Genomic DNA, 15,527 nt, shown 5'->3' with positions numbered 1-15,527 from the left:
AGCAGAAGGCCATGCGAGTTTCCCTTGAGAGGGAGCTCCAACTACAGGCTGTGGAGGAAATATTGGTTCCTAAGGAAGAGGAGCCTCAGACTGATGTAGAGCAGCCGCCTGCAGAGGTTCCAAGAGTGGAGACATCCACTCAAGAAGAGTCTTCCAGAGATGGATGGAAGCGCACAAGAGAAGCTGACAAATTGTTGAAGGATGCGAGAGAGAATGTGGGAGAACCATTTTCTTAGTGCAGCAAGAGGAGGTCACCTGAGAGGTACGCTGGATACATGGCCCTTGCAGGGGAATGTATTTAGACCGAGCCGTATTCCTTTGAGGAAGCAGTGCAGCAACTGATTTGGGTTGATGCTATGGTGGAGGAGTATGACTCCATAGTTCGTAATAGTTTTTGGGACGTGGTTTCGAGACTAGAGAACAAGTCAGTTGTGAGTTCTCGTTGGCTTTACAAGGTAAAACAAGCTGCTGACGATGGGAGGATCATGTTGCTGTAGTATATTTCGACAGAGGAGCAAGATGCTGACATTTTGACAAAGGAATTGTCAAAGTGCAAATAATCCCTTTCTTGTTGAGAGGGAGTGTTGAAATGTGGCAACAAGAATATTCCAATTTAATTTGTCCTTGAATTAAATTGTGAATTAAAATTGAATTTAGTCTTAGCAACTACTTCGAAATAATTAATTAAGTTATTTTGAATTAATTAGTTGGAAACATTCAAGTTAGAAGTCTTTATGAAGTCATGCAAGAATTATCCCTTAAATTAAGGAGATAAGATTGAGTTATATTTGAGTTGTAATTAGTTAACTTAGTTTACTGAGTTAAGTCCAATTAAATTAGTTCCAAACTGTTTTAGGAACTAATAGAGAGTTAACAGTCGGCTGATGCATGCATGCACTCAACTAATGTACTCCAGTTAACTAAAGATTCCCTCATCAGAAACTCATGCATGTCTATTCTGAGAAAGACCCAGTTGAGATTAAAGACAAGGACAATGTACTATCAGTTGCATGTGTTTTCCTATAAAGAAAACTCATGCATGCAGAAGGAATCATTCCTTGAGGATTGTGCAGTTCTAACAGTGTGTGAGATCAGGAGATCATCCACTTGGTAAATCGAGTTTTTCCACTTGGTTGAAGGAGATCATCCCAGAGGAACAACGCAAGGAAATAGGAGCTTGGAGGGCAGAGAGGAAGGCTTGTGAGAAGCTAGGATTGCCTGTGAGCATCTGTGAGGATTGTACTAAGAGCTGGCTAGCTGTGAGAGCTAAGGCTTTGTATAATTCCTATGTATTTCCACCTTGTATGATAATATAGATAGTGGGGTTTTTAGCTGAGGCTTTCCCCAAAGTATTTTCATGTGTATTGTGCGATTGATTATTCTTCTTTTGGTTATATTGTTCAACTTGATTTAGCTCAATCTTTAAGCTTTCACAAATTGATAGTAGAAGTAGGTTATAGTATTTTGCTTTGGTTATATTTCATTATCGGTTTAATCTACAGTCAAATTTTCTACATGGACTTAGAGAGATATTTGTAGAGAATTTCTACAAATAGTACCATAGGATTCCCCCCCCCACCAACTTTTAATAAACAAAGGGGAGGAGAACCATTTGGGGCATCGAGAGTTTGGGAGATATTGAGAGATCTCAGTGTGTAAGGGTCTAGGAGTTGAAAGTTTGAGAATCCAGTGCATCAGGACCTGTGAGCTTGGTGAGAACCTAAAGTGGATGAACTCATAGGAAAAGAGTCCTTTGGTTTAGACTACTCTGGTTCATAGATGGAGTCTATAATAGGCCAAGAAGCCTCTAGTTCTAAGCTTATAATGAGCTAGTATAACTGGTAAATGCCTTTGCAGTCAATCTCTGGCTTGGCCTGATATAGTATTGTGTCTTGTCGATCTTCGGATCTGTTTGTAGTACCCATATGTTTATAATATCCAGTTTTTTAATAGAAAGAAGAAGTTTCATTCTGTGTTATATCTCTACACATAAACTTTTTGTGATTCAGTGAAGTTCGTCTAAGGTTCATCTGAGGTTCGCTTAGAATCCTCGAGTGTAGTTTGATTGTATAGGCAAGAGGTCGTTGGAAGAGTGCGTTTGCATTGGATTGGCCTGAAGGTTTAGGTAGCTTAATCCATAATAATTTTCATCTGCAAGCTTCATTCTTTGTCGGAGGAAGCTTCTGTGACAAATTGTTATCGGATCTGTTAGACTCTGTCTCATGTTAGAGATTTATTCTTCTTCAAAACCCTGTTTTGAAGAAGAAATCATTTAATGTATTGATTTAAATTATGTAATTTATGCTCCAGCTCTTCAAAAGGCAGCAGCGACTTCAAAGCTCCTATCTGCACAAGCACAATTCAGAAATATCATTAGCAATCAAAGGCAAATGAGCCTTTAGAAAAGCAGAATGCTGTATCTACTGGGTTTGAATCTTCTTTTCCAATAGAAAGCAGTGAGAAGTTATCATATCATGGATCCCTTGGACACGTTACTCTAACCTCTTCAAATCACAACCAGAATGTTTCTCAGTCAGGTTCATGGGACTTTAGCGGTAATGACATCTCCTGGGATATGACATCCACAGGACAAATAATGCTGAGTACAAACTTAGTCTGGCGACTGAAAATGGGACCTGATTGTTCAAATGTTGAAATTGGTCCTACCTTCCTGAGATATGATCTATATGTGGAAAAAATAGAACAGTTACAAGCTCACAATTTGAGAGGAAACAGCCCTATTACAAACACAGTGGAACATTTGGGAGCTGCAGTGGTAGAAGCCTTTTATGTATCTCACCTTCTTGTTCCACCAGATTGTAGAACATTAAGATTCTTTCTGCAAGTGTGTAGTTCTTCTGGGGATTTCAAACCACTAAAGGACAGCCCATTATGGTCTATTAATGTACCATCCAAGCTATAGATTATTTAAAATGGTACGCTGAGATTCCCGTATTCTAGGTCTCATGGGAAGGACCAATATGCCAAGAAGATATCTATTGTAGGTGAAGTAACCTGTATTTATTGATCAGTGATCAGAGTGAGACAATACTATTTATGAAAACACTGTCTTTATTTAAAGGCATTATATACAAATTGCCGCAGAGTAAAAGGCCTTTTTCGTCATGGAAGACAGTGTAAAATTCGTGCTTCTGGGGGTTGTTCTCTTTGCAAGAAAATGGGACGCCAGTGCGACATATGTGCACAAAAGAGAGCTGCTCTGAGAAGACCCAAGACTCAACAACAGGTATGCAGGGAATGCTTTTATTTTGCCTTTGAAGAAGAGATTCACAAGGTTATTATCGAGAACCACCTTTTCAGACCAGGAGAACGTGTTGCTATTGGAGCTTCTGGTGGTAAAGACTCCACTGTTCTAGCACATGTCTTGACAGAGTTGAATAAACGACACAATTATGGTCTAGATCTGTTCTTGCTATCAATAGATGAAGGCATCACTAAACGACATAATTATGTACATTTTGTGGAGTTTTTCGTCGCCAGGCTTTAGATAGAGGGGCTGCAATGGTAAGAGCAGATAAAATTGCAACTGGTCACAATGCAGATGATATAGCAGAGACTGTACTATTAAATATTCTTCGTGGAGATATTGCCAGGCTAAGTAGATGCACATTGATAACAACAGGGGAAGATGGATCTATTCCAAGATGCAAGCCTTTTAAATATACATATGAAAAGGAGATCGTCATGTATGCATATTTCAAGAAGCTTGATTACTTCTCTACCGAATGCATTTATTCACCAAATGCATATCGAGGCTTTGCTCGTGATTTTATTAAAGATTTAGAACAAATCAGACCAAGAGCAATCCTTGACATAATTAGATCAGGTGAGAATTTTCGCGTTTCTTCTTCAGCAAAAATGCCAGAACAAGGTGTATGTGAGCGCTGTGGTTATATTTCCAGCCAGAAATGGTGCAAAGCATGTGTTTTAATAGATGGTTTGAACCGAGGCCTTCCAAAACGTGGAATTAATCGAACTAGGGGACGCCATGCTTTAAAAATTATGCCTGCTACAGATGGAGTAGCACCCCTCCTCTGCACAGCTCTATAACAAGAAAGTCACTTTCAACGTGCACAGATGATGAGTTTCAGTAATGGGGAGCCTGCGACAGACAGGAGTTTGTTCCATGATTTTCGCCAAAGATTGTTGGGATTCTTTGGAGATTTTGTGGGATTGCAGGCGATGTGGCTCTTAGAAGGTGGATTGTGGGCTATCGAATGCAACCCAACCACGCAAATCTCTCTCAGTACAGTTGTCACCATGAGCTGAAAGGACAGGATTTTAGCTTAAAGTTGTTTTATTAAAATGGCAAATGCAGCCTGGCAAACCGAACTTAAATCAGGGCTATCTATCACATCCAAAAATTGCGATTTGGTTTAAGATTTCCAATCCTGGTCCTATGGAGATCTGCGCTCCAGATGTATCTCTTAATTGGCCAATTATCAAAAGATGTAGAGGAACGCTGTTCCATGTTTAGAATAGATGAAACGCCCTTTCATAATTTTATGTAATTTCAGGTGAAACAGCGTAGAGGTTTTAGGGAGTCGATTTGTTTTTCCTTAGCAGCATGTATTTATTGTATTAAAAAATTCATTTGTAGGGGAGAGTTAGAGGGGAGTTTTTTCTGAGTGCTGAGTGCTGGAACAGAGCTTTCAATGTACAGTTTTCTGCAGGGATGTTTAATGAAAATTTCACAGCTCTAACTTCTGAGATTCATGTGGTATGTTAATTTAGCATAAGTTTTCCCTTTGTCTCACATGTAAACTGTTATGTTTCATTTCATTTCACGATCATTTCTAGCTGAACAAATGAAGTGTTAAAGTGAGAATTCATGCCTGCCATGCTCCACTTTTAAGTTTGTTCAATTCAATGTTTTCTTCTGTTTAAGGAGGATTCAAAGTATTATTTGCCCTCCTTAGCTCCTCACCAGTCTTGCCATCCCATTTAAAAAAATCTAGATTTGATGCTAAATTCCTTGCCTACCTTGCCTCAGTCGTCAACCTGTGTTGTTCATTATATTTCTCTGTTTGAAGCTGTGATTTTGCCCAAGCAGCCCAGAAAAACCCCGTTATTTAATTAAAACCCCCAAATCAATCATTCTAATCAATTTACTAGCCTAATATCAGTGTTACTTTTGTGGGTCATCTCGCCATTGAAGATTTTACCGAGTTTGACCAGAGAGAGCCTTCTCATACCCCATAGGGCTAGCTACGAGGTGAAATGGTTTGATGTTGCCTTGAAGGTTTACCTTCCTCAGCCTAGGGTGAAATCTCAAGCGCTAACAGGATCCAGTAACTTCTCGTTCTCCAGGTAATTCTATAACTTCTTCTCAGTTAAAAATGGAAGCTGGACCCAAATTTATCTTCTTCTTTTTTTTTTTTTTTTTGTGAAGTTCAAGAGAATGAACAGAAAAAAGAAAATCTTGATATGAAAAGTCTGTTTCATAATGCGTCGACATCTATAATAAATTCAGCTGAGTTAAAGATTGTAGAAAGCCAATCTTCATCATGCTGGAAGTTTCCTAATATCAGCCCCTCAGAAGTGTACTCTAATCTCTCTGTATTTCATCTCAAATTTGTAACAAGAGTCTTTATTAAAGTATGTGTTAATCAAATTCAGGAAAATACAGAAGCCATCCAAACTATTCCTCAGTTAGATCCCAAAGAACTTCAATAGGAAGCCTACAAATATAATACTTCATATGTCAATCTTGGTTGTATAAGAGTCGAGATCTCTGCTTTAACTCACAGAGGATTAAACACATTCCCCTGAGCAACTATAAGAGACCTCACTCATAACAAGTACACTGACTCCCTGCTTGGTGGGATTGCTTCTCCCTTGTCCAATGGGCTAGTATGGTTTGATTGTTATCCAAATAGCTCGGTATATGTCTTTGATGAATGTATTAAAGACATTCTACAACTACAGATCAAAACCTCTGGATTTGATATGAAGAAAAAGAGAACAAATAATTCAATTCATACAAGGGGTTGTTTTCGGCATACAAATACCTTGTAGGCATTATAGATGCTAAAAATCAGAATATTGAACACCAGGTCATAAAATGGGAAGAATCAAGTTTTCTAGAAATTTGGGTAGTGGACATGCCCAGATCTCCAAAAATACAGAACATCACCTCTGCACAAAACTAGGAGAATCCCAACTCTGCCATTCTATCATTTCCAAGGAAATCCACCATCCCAACTAAAAAAATTGAAAGAGAATGACAAGAATATAAAGCTTCCCATCCTATTCCTTCTTAAGCATCTACGTCACATCATCTATCTGCCTGTATATATTGTTTTCACGTTGAGTTATTTGAGCTTGCACACATTTTAAAATTTTCAGATTTAGTAATCAAGTGTCTTGCATGTCAGACATTAGTAAATATAAAGCCCCTTGTACATATTAGCTCCCATAGAAATCACAGTCCCAAGATAGGAGAAGCTCCAACTGCTCTGTTAAATGATTCTTGTCCAAATCCAAAATGCAGTGACATCTCATTTCCACATGATGATACATGAACTTCCATCCCCCGAAAATGAAGATCCAAGGCTAACATAATTTTTTAGCAAAATGAGGCTGCTAGATATGCCTAGATATGGATTTGGGTATTTGGAACAAATGGACTATCTTAGCCCACTAAGGGGATTTCAGAACCCTATCCCAAGTGACTGCAAAAGGCCATCTAAGCGTGAGATGTTTAAGTTCTTCTCTCTCATGGAAGGTTGTCCTAAGTATAAAGTAAATTCAAAATGGATGAAAAGAATGATAAATTGGGATTTATTTACTCATCCAGATGCTAGGGAATTCAATTTGAATACATCCCTAACAAAAAAAACAAATATTTCATTAAGATGGAAGGAATATATGGATTATACAGATTCATGGATTTCTTTTTATGAATGGAAGAAGCAAGAAGAAGACATGCATTTACAAATGTTATCAACAAAATCTTCTTCTAAACATCATTAGACAACTTGTGATGGTAGTAAGATAGAATCCACCTCTACTTTTCCTCCATATAAAGGAATCATCCTTGAAGAAACATGAAAGGTTGTTAAAGAAGTACCTTTAATCCTCAAAGATGACTCAGCCATAGGAATAGAGGTAAGAATACAAAGATTCAGTGAACAAGGAAATTGGACCAATATTGCTTTGAAAGGTTTAGATATGCATGCATCAGTATCAAATGCACAAAAAGAACAAGTAGAGTCTCTGCAAGTCTCTATAAACAATATAAATAAAAGTCTGAATGATTTCTAGTTTTCTATTTCTACAATAGAAGGATTTGTACGAGAAGGTCATAGTGAAGCAAGAACATTGTCTGCAAAAATAGATGGACAATTTGAGGATGTCAAAAATGAAATCCACAAAGCTTTTGTGTTGACCCATACAAAGATTGAAGATCTTTCCTCACAATTAGGAAAACTGTCTTCTATGTCCAAAGATAAAGGCATTCCTTCTTCACTATTGTTTAGCCATCCTATCCTCTTACATTCTATCCATAAATCAATAGATAAATTTACCAATTTGTTTCCGAAAGAAAAATCAGAAACCTCATTTAACTCTCATCTATTGCCAGTTGATGATCCATTAACTAGCGAGTAATATAACCATTAGATGGGATTGTTCTTGAAGATTTTCTATGCTGAGAAAATCAGGAATATAATTTTTACTGCCCTTGATGTGTTCAATTTCAAAATCAAAGTTTGTGAAGAGAGCTTGGCATCATGCAAACTTCAACTCTCTTGGTTTCTTGATGTTTTTGGTTAACACCTTCTTCATGGCTAAAGTATCAGTTCTGAGAAGAAATCTTTTGTTTATTAGGTGTATATCAAATTTGTCAATGAAATTCCAAGTAGCTTTTACCTCTTTCTCAATATTTGAATAGTTTTTCTTTGTAGGATTCCACACACCTGTGGAAAATTGTTGGTTCGGCATCAACAAAAATGATATGGACCCCATTTATTTCCAATTAGATTACATACAAGCATGCGAAGAATGTATGGATTGCTTTAACCAGCCTTGTAAAACTGTAGCAGATTTAAACGGATTCATAGATGATGAGATTCTTTTGGATTTTATGGATAAACATCACCAATGGTTAGTCATGATGAAAATAAAGCATTAAATAGTGCTTGGGAAGCCCATGATAGTTCAACTCATATTTTCTAAAGCATGGGGCACCAATGGAAGATATTCCAAATAAATATTCTCGGGCACAAATATGTTGGGCACATAACTATTGTACATACATTCGTTTCTCGTGGGCTTTGCATGATAAAAGCATCCACTGTGTGAAATAATGTAAAAGTATAGTCACTTGATGATGAGTGTGATCGATATCGTGGGATTCCGATAATATCTCCACTATGTAAATAAAGGTATCGTGGGATGTCTTACATCTCCACTTTGTATACTTTTAGGAAGATTCCCTATTCCAAAAAGTCATTATTATAAAACTTTATTAGACGATTCTATGAGACTCAGAGCACATCTTCGACGACTGGTGTAGTTTGATCCACATCTAAGCAAATATAAGTAAAAGACACTAGTCAGTATCAATAGTACTATTGGATTCCTTTTCCCCCCCCACCTAATGGAAGCTGGACCCAAATTTATCTTTTTTCGTGAAGTTCAAGAGAATGAACAAAAAACAGAAAATCTTGATATGCAAAGTCTATTTCATAATGCATCGACATCTATAATAAATTCAGTTGAGTTAAAGATTGTAGAAAGCCAACCTTCATCATGCTGGAAGCTTCCTAATATTAGCCCCTCAGAAGTGTACTCTGATCTCTCTGTATTTCATCTCAAATTTGTAACAAGAGTCTTTATTAAAGAATGCGTTAATTAAATTCAGGAAAACTCAGAAGCCATCCGAACCATTCCTCAGTTAGATCCCAAAGAACTTCAACAGGAAGCACACAAACATAATACTTCATATGTCAATCTTGGTTGTATAAGAGTCGGGATCTCTGCTTTAACTCACAGAGGATTAAACACATTCACCTGAGCAACTATAAGAGGCCTCACTCATAATAATTATACTGATTCCCTGCTTGGTAGGATTGTTTCTCCCCTGTCCAATGGGCTAGTATGGTTTGATTGTTATCCAAATATCTCGGTCTATCTCTTTGATGAATGTATTAAAGACATTCTACAACTACAGATCAAAACCTATGGATTTGATATGAAGAAAAAGAGAAAAAATATTTCAATCCACACAAGGGGTTGTTTTCGGCATAAAAATACCTTGTAGTCATTACAGATGGTGAAAATTAGAAGATTGAACACCAGGTCATAAAATGGGAAGAATCAAGTTTTCCAGCAATTTGGGTAGTGGACATGCCCAGATCTCTAAAAATACAGAACATCACCTCTGCGCAAAACCAAGAGAATCCCAACTCCGCCATTCTATCATTTCCAAGGAGATCCACCATCCCAACTAAAAAAATTGAAAGAGAATGCCAAGAATATAAAGCTTCCCATCCTATTCCTTCTGAAGTGTCTGCGTCACATCATCTATCTGCCTGTATATATTGTTCCCACATTGAGTTATTTGAGCTTGCACAAATTTTAAATTTTTCAAATTTAGTAATCAAGTGTCTTGCATTTCAAACATTAGTAAATATAAAGTCCCATTGTACATATTAGCTCCCATAGAAATCACAATCCCAGGATAAGAGAAGCTCCATCTGCTCTGTTAAACGATTCTTGTCCAAATCCAAAATGCAGTGACATCTCATTTCCACATGATGATACATGAACTTCCATCCCTCAAAAATGAAGATCCAAGGCTAATATAATTTTTTAGCAAAATGAGGCTGCCAGATATGCCTAGATATGGATTAGGGTATTTGGAACAAATGGACTATCTCATACTATTAAGGTGATTTCAGAACCCTATCCCAAGTGACTGCAAAAGGCCATCTAAGCGTGAGGTGTTTAAGTTCTTCTCTCTCATGGAAGGTTGTCCTAAGTATAAAGTAAATTCAAAATGGATGAAAAGAATGATAAATTGGGATTTATTTACTCATCTAGATGCTAGGGAATTCAATTTGACTACATCCCTAGCAGAAGAAACAAATATTTCATTAAGATGGAAGGAATATATGGATTATACAGATTCATGGATTTCTTTTTATGAATGGAAGAAGCAAGAAGAAGACATGCATTTACAAATGTTATCAACAAAATCTTCTTCTAAACACCATTAGACAACTTGTGATGGTATTAAGATAGAATCCACCTCTACGTTTCCTCCACCTCTACGTTTCCTCCATATAAAGGAATCATCCTTGAAGAAACTTGGAAGGTTGTTAAAGAAGTACCTTTAATCCTCAAAGATGACTCAGCCATATGAATAGAGGTAAGAATACAAAGATTTAGTGAACAAGTAAATTGGACCAATACTGCTTTGAAAGGTTTAGATATGCATGCATCAACATAAAATACACGAAAAGAACAAGTAGAGTCTCTGCAAGTCTCTATAAACAGTATAAATAAAAGTCTGAATGATTTCTAGTTTTCTATTTCTACAATAGAAGGATTTGTACGAGAAGGTCATAGTGAAGAAAGAACATTGTCTGCAAAAATAGATGGATAGTTTGAGGATGTCAAAAATGAAATCCACAAAGCTTTTGTGTTGACCCATACAAAGATTGAAGATCTTTCCTCACAATTAGGAAAACTGCCTTCTAAGTCCAAAGATAAAGGCATTCCTTCTTCACTATTGTTTAGCTACCCTATCCTCTTACATTCTATTCACAAATCAATAGATAAATTCCCTAGTTTTTTTCCTAAAGAAAAATCAGAAACCTCATTTGACTCTCATCTATTTCCAGTTGATGATCCATTAACTAATGAGTACCATAACCATTAGATGGGATTGTTCTTGCAGATTTTATGTGCTAAGAAAATTAGGAATACAATTTTTACTGCTCTTGATGTGTTCAATTTCAAAATCAAAGTTTATGAAGAGAGCTTGGCATCATATGGTTTGATTGTTATCCAAATTTATTGGTCTATGTCTTTGATGAATTTATTAAAGACAATCTGCAAGTACAGATCAAAACCTCTAGATTTGATATGAAGAAAAAGAGAACAAATATTTCAATACATACAAGGGGTTGTTTTTGACATACAAATACCTTGTATCCTATTGTTTTACGTTCTCCCAACCAAGATTCAAAGTCAAGTGTTGTAGTCATTACAGATGCTCAAAATCAGAAGATTGAATACTAGGTCATAAAATGGGAAGAATTAAGTTTTCTAGAAAGTTGGGTAGTGGACATGCCCATATCTCCAAAAATATAGAATACCACCTCTGCAGAAATCCAAGAGAATCCCTCCTCTGCCATTCTATCATTTCCAAGGAGATCCACCATCCCAACTCAAAAAATTGAAAGAGAATACCAAGCATATAAAGCTTCCCATCCTATTCCTTCTGAAGCATTTGTGTCACATCATCTATCTGCTTGTTATGATCTGTTTTTACCTTGAAGTGTCTTCCCATTAGGTAGGGTCGCCATTTCTTAAGTGCATGTAGTATTGCCAACATTTCCTTCTCATAAATAGCTTTGTGTAAATACTTTCCTTTGATTGGACGAGTTTCTAAAGCAATGGGTCTTTCTTCTTGTATTAAAACAACACCAATTCCATTTCCTGAGGCATCACATTCCATAATAAAGGTTTTTGTGAAGTTCGGTGTAGCTAAGACTGGTGCTTGGTACATTGCCTCTTTAAGATATTCAAAGGCCTTTGTTGCTTCTAGGGTCCATGAAAGTGCATCTTTATTCAATAATGTTGTTAGAGGTGCTGCTATTCTCCCATAATTCTTAACAAACTTGCGATATTACTCTGTCAACCCAAGAAATCCTCGTAGATTCTTTATGGATGTGGGAATTTTCCATTCCTTAATGGTTTTAATTTTTCTAGGGTCTACCTTAACATCTTCATGAGATACAATATGACCCAGATATTCCACCTCTTGTACTCTAAATAAATATTTGGATATTTTTGCATACAATTATTTCTCCTCCAATAGTTTGAGCACCATGTCAACATGTTGGACAAGATCCTTCCAAGACTTGTTGTAGATTAGTATATTATCAAAAAATACTAACACAAATTTTCTAAGGAAGGGTTTGAAAATGGAATTCATCAAACTTTGAAATGTAGAAGGTGCATTAGTAAGGCCAAAAGGCATGACCAAAAATTCATAACAACCCTCATGAGTTATAAATGATGTTTTTGGAATATTTTCAGTCTTCATTCTGATTTAATGATATCCTGAACAAAGATCCAACTTGGTGAAGTAAATTGATCCATAAAATTGATCCAATAATTTATCAATGACAGGAATGGGAAATTTATCTTTAATATTGAGCTTGTTGAGCTACTTATAATTTGGACACATGCACCATGATCCATCCTTCTTGTGAATCACTACTACTGGAGCAAAGAAAGAACTTTGACTAGGTTGAATTACACCACCCTCTAGCATTTCTGCAACCATACATTCAATTTCACTCATTTGGACATAGGGATATTTGTAAGGCCTGATGTTTGGGGGAACACTTCCTGGAATCAAATTAATAGCATGATCATGATCACGAATAGGTGGGAGGCCTTTGGGAGTCTCAAATACCTTGGAATGATTGTCCAAGGCTTTTTGGAGATATGGAGAAATGGATGATTTCGATGTGGGAACCTCTTGTGAACATAATTGTGCAATTATGCCTCATTGTTATTTATTTAGAAGCTTTGTCATTCCGTTAGAGCCGATTATCTTTCCCGATTTCTCTGCGATACCCCTTAATTCAACTTCCTTTCCTTCTGAAGAGAATTTCATGAAAAGTTCTTGAAAATTAAAAGCTATTGTACCCAAGGATTGTAGCCTTTGGACTCCTAGTACAACATCAACACCACCCATTGGAATGGAAATCATTGGGCTATTCAATACATATTCTCCCATGGATAGCTTGATATTATGGCACTTTCCTGAGCAATGTATGGTTCCTCCACTTGCAACCATCACTTGACACCCTGGTGCTGGATATAGGAAGCAATTCAATTCCTTGGCTATCTTACAATGAATAAAATTATGGGTACTTCCCGAATCAATCAACACTATTACCTTTTTCTTCTTGATATGCCCTTCTATCTTGATAGTTTGAGGAGTGGTAATTCCAGCCAATGCATTACAAGATATGGTCAGATTCATTTCTTCTTTTTCTAGGGTTTGTTCCTGGTGTATATCCTCTTCTTTTGATGTTTCTTGTTCCTTTTCTTCCTCCTCTTCACAATCTATGTAAAATAATTTCTTCTCGGCACACTTATGACCTTTAGTGTATTTTCTATCACAACTGTAACAAAGCCCTTTTGCTCTTTTTTCTTCTATTGTTGTGGTGTCAACCTTGTAGTTTGTGGATGGCTAGGGGCAGCAACACTTCCATTTTTATGATTGTGAGTGGCAGGCTTCCTTGTTGCCATAATTTTGCTTTCCATTTTTCTTGCTAACCTGAAGATGGTTCCCAAAGGCGAACCTAATGTTGGATGTTATCTTTTAAAGTCCCTATGAACACATCAATCCTATGCTCCTTTGGAATATCTTTTACCCTTATATTCAATTTTTGGAAGTCCTCAATGTGCTCCATCATTGAACCCTTTTGTTTGAGATTTATCAATTGGCTAAAAAAAGTGTTGCTTTTTGTATCCTCATAATGTGTTATCATTTCATCTGGAAAAATAACCCAAGTGACAATTTATTTACGAGAGCAAAGCCATCGATACCATACAAAATGATTTGGTTCCAAATATAAAGTTGCAATGCGTACCTTTTGTGTGTTTTTCACATTATGGAGATCGAAAAATTACTCCATCTGTAGTATCCATGTTCCGAGATCCTTGCCATCAAACTTCCTCATATCGATCTTTGGAACATGGTGGTTCTTCAATCCAACGTTAGAGTCTATGAAATCATGATTAACATTTATTTTGTTCTCATCATGAATTTCCTTTACTACCCTTTCACCATTAGTAAGCATTTCTTGTAGAAACTTTGTCAAATATGTCTTCAAATATTCCATGCCTTTCTTTAAATCATCCACGTTAGCTTCCACGCCATCCATCTTAGCTTCCACATCATCCATATTAGCTTCTACACCTTTCTTTAAACCATCCATATTAGCTTCCATGCCATACATCTTAGCTTCTATGTCTTTCTTTAAACCATCCATCTTAGCTTCTATTACTTTTTGTGCGAGTGAAATTTGTTGCACTTGGTCTCGTAATTTTGATATATCATGTTGCATTTCTTCCTCTTCTTCATGAGTCATGCTAGAGATTTCAGGTTTCTTACTAGGTGTTTCAATTTTATTTCTTCGGGGCATCAATTACTGATAATAATGCTTCACTATGCCATTTGAATTCCTTCAAACTAATTTTTCAAACCAAGCTTATGCAAAAATTAAAAAAAAACTACATACCTTTTTTCACTTTGTAGGAGCTAGATATTGAATCTGATGTATCTCTGTAATTGTAGATCTCCAAGGTTTGAAATTTCTTCCTGTGGTGACCCTTTGAGTAATCTTTCTAACCCTACAAGTCTGATCAAGATAGGATTCTCCAATGAAGAGTTATGCCAAACCTCCCACAATGACCTGAGTATAGATTGGTTTAGTAGAGTGAACTTGTATGACATGCCGCGGGTCACTGTTTCAACCTTATGTTTTGAAAATGATACCCAAAAAAATACAGTCCGTCCTCTTTCTGTAACTTCTTACAAAAATTCAATATGATTCTCATAGCAAAAGTTATGACGATTTTCTCAAGGTTATCTATTTGGAATGTATTTCGAGGGTCTGCAAAAACCCTAACTTCCTCAAATTATATCTCTGAAAATATAGTGAGACAAGATCTGAAATTCGGGCCCGAGGTTTAGCGAGATTTCATTTCAGATGGGTTTTTTTTAGCTTCTGAAATGCCACAAAAAAAAAGTTATAGCGAAAATGCCACGATGACCTGTTTAGAGTAGCGAAACCCTAGAATACAAAGGATCTGATACCAAATGTTATGAAACCAACTCACAAAGAGATAGAAAAGATAGATGAATGCCTTAGAAATAAGCCTCTTTGAGGGGGCAACCTCCTTTACATTACACAAATGAACAATTCTTGGATGATTCAAATGACAAAACCTCCTTTCTATATATAGGAGTCTAAGGGGTCACAATATAACCAAAGCCGACCTAATAATAATAATATAAAGGCACAAAAATAATAATATTGGGATTTTATGGGGCAAAATAATAAAAATATGGGGACAATAGGGGCACAATAATAACAATAAGGGATACAATGACAATAGTCATAGGGGAATCACTAGTATTATAGGGACCTAACACCGCCTATACACATTTTTCCCACATTGAGTTATTTGAGCTTGCACACATTTTAAATTTTTCAGATTTAGTTATCAAGTGTCATGCTTGTCAGACA

General features: G+C 36.5%; 1 pseudogene; it reads left to right on the top strand.

The window, feature by feature from the left end:
* The first annotated feature begins 3,178 nt into the window (after window positions 1–3,178).
* On the top strand, window positions 3,179–4,071 carry LOC149251769 (cytoplasmic tRNA 2-thiolation protein 1 pseudogene; annotated as a pseudogene).
* The last annotated feature ends 11,456 nt before the right edge of the window (window positions 4,072–15,527 follow it).

This window comes from Pinus tabuliformis, chromosome 7, assembly GCF_031772625.1.
Source record: "Pinus tabuliformis cultivar Carrire ecotype Pingquan chromosome 7, CPIR1, whole genome shotgun sequence".
Taxonomy (NCBI): Eukaryota; Viridiplantae; Streptophyta; class Pinopsida; order Pinales; family Pinaceae; genus Pinus; species Pinus tabuliformis.
The sequence above is the reverse complement of the archived record's forward strand: the minus strand, read 5'-3'. Positions and strand labels throughout refer to the sequence as shown.